The sequence below is a fragment of the Myotis davidii genome, unplaced genomic scaffold, assembly GCF_000327345.1.
Source record: "Myotis davidii unplaced genomic scaffold, ASM32734v1 scaffold217, whole genome shotgun sequence".
In the NCBI taxonomy this organism is placed as follows: domain Eukaryota; kingdom Metazoa; phylum Chordata; class Mammalia; order Chiroptera; family Vespertilionidae; genus Myotis; species Myotis davidii.
Genome location: NW_006290034.1, coordinates 6,824,068 through 6,826,547, shown reverse-complemented (window position 1 = coordinate 6,826,547; position 2,480 = coordinate 6,824,068).

The window sequence follows — 2,480 nt, the reverse complement described above, 5'->3', positions numbered from 1 at the left end:
CGAATGCAGAAGGATGCTTCCTTGCCCAGGAGTCTGGGACTTAGGTGATGCTCTCCAGAGAGCAGGCAGGGTCAATCCTACAACAAAGATTCATAAACACCAGAGTCCAAAAGCCCAGACCACTTCCGGGGCCTCATATCCCCAAGAGAAGTAGGAAAATTGAAGCTTATGTATTAAAATCAAGGCACAGAAATAGGCCGCTGACATTTCTCTAAGCAACCTCAACTCTAGCCTCTGTGATGCTTCCCACGGCCGCCTGTGTAGCACCCACACTGCGAAAGGCGAGGCCGTCGCACAGGAAGCACGGCCAGCAGTGGCCGGCGAGGACGTGGCTGTGGGTCCTCTGGATCTTGGCGCGATGCTCTTTGCACTTGGCCGTGCTGTGTCCTGGCCAGGCACGGCCACTATGTGTACAGGCCCAGTGTCCTCAGGACGGTGAGTGTTGTCCTGGAGGGCCAGCTTTAGCTGCTCTGCGGTCCCTTGCCTCCTCCTCCCCTTCCCCGTGGCTACCAACTCCACAGAGAGGCAGGGTCCTTGTGATGCCCAGGCTGCCTTGAGCCCTGTCTAAGCTGCCCTCTCAGGCAGGCCACTGGGCCCTGGGCCGACTCTCAGAACTCGCAGATTCTGGAGCTGCGACCAGGGCCTGACCCCCCTGCAGCCCCCGTCAATACTGAAGTCTGGGTCTAGAACGGGGACACACTTCAGCTGGCCCCGCCGCCCCGCCTCTGTCACTCAGCCTGGGCATGAAGCTGTCAGAGCCTCACAGACGCCACCATCTATGGCCGAAGATTTTTCTAAAGAATTTCATTGCTTTGGGCTTGTTTCTGCTTATCAGGACTGGGCTTGAAGACTCCAGATGTCTTTGGGGCTCAACCCTTGATTGCTGGTGGGAGCAAAGTAAGAGTGAGCCAGGTTGCCTGGGGAGGACAGGTGGCAATTACAGATTAAGCTGAGGGAGAGGGCAAGACAGACATCTCACCCTGTTGCCAGGACTAAATTAAACATCTGCCTTGCAGCGTCTGGGACACGAGGGAGAGGGCGGGGAGAGAAGGTGTTTTCTTTCTATCAGTGGAATTTTCTAGTAGTTTTCAACGACTTTTTAAGGAAGGCAATTATGGCATCTGCAAATTGTGATAACCATGTTCTTGCCTTTCAATACTACTTTCATTCCTTTATTAAATTATTTAACCTCTTAGTGACTTGTTTCCTTATCAGTAGAGTGAACATAATAATGGCACCACCTCAAATGGTACCGATAACCAAAGGATTATTGTGTGAATTAAGTGAAAACTGAAAAGTACTCAGAGCAGTGCCTGCAATCTAGTAAGCATCCATTAAAAGCTTGTTTTATTATTATTTGTACATCTTGTATTTAATCAGCTAGGGCTTTCAAAACAGTGATGAATAATGGCAATGATAAAAATTCTTGTGTTGTTTCTGAGATTGAAAGGGACTGCATCTAAGACGTGATAATCAAGTATGATTTTGACTGTGAGTGTGAGACAAGGCAACAGAAGCTTCCCGAATCTTCTCAGGGCAGATCGTCTCAGGAGCACATATGACTAGTCAGGATGAGGCCATCGATGTAATGGATCAATGCGATGTTCTGGGGGGTGACCAGATGTTCCAGATCTGGGTAGATTCTATTATGACAGAGGTAGGAGAGAAACCTAGCCCAGGGACAAAACTAGAAATGAATATAGTCTGTTCCATGTAAGTGTGGAGCATTTCTGTTTCTCTTCCTTGGTTGGTACAGAAAAGAATGCATTTTCCAAATCACTGGGCGCATATCATGTGACCGAGACCTTGTCACTCCACTCTGATGGAGCAGCTGGGGCGGGGTTTCCACGTGGTGGAGCCTGTGGAGTCTGCAGTCATTCTCTAGGGCCCATCCAGTTTCCTCTTAATAGATATGGAAGGGACTACCACCCCTGAAGATAGCGTTAATCTTTGCCATCCCTCTAGGGATGCTATCTTATTTTCTATTGGCCAAAAGGAAAGAAGTTTCAGAGACTTCTGTTTGGTCTTCCCATGAAGTTAGCTTAGCTCTTACCTCATGGGCCAAGGACCACCCTGGAGGTCACCCCAACTGCCAGTTATGTTCATCCCAGTTATACATGCAGTGACCAGGGGAATGACCACCAGGTGAGCCCACAGACCCAGTGGACCACCAGAAACCGACTTTGGTCAGGTTGCATTGATCCCCTGGCTCCTCTGTGACCCCACTCTTGCAGTGGGCATGATGGAGGTCTGCTAGTGAAAGACAGGGGAGGAGAGAGCAGGAGCAGGCAGGAAAAGTCTGCAAACCATGGTGTAGATGTGACACTGTGAAGGGAGGGGAGGCAGGAAGGGAGGTCGTCTAGGAAGAGCCTGAGGCTGTGGTGCAGCTTGCTCATGGGGCAGTCCTGCTCTGGGCAGAAATGGTCCGGCCCTAGGATTCCCTCTGTGCTCAGATTGGCTGGTCACTGCCCAGGGCGAGC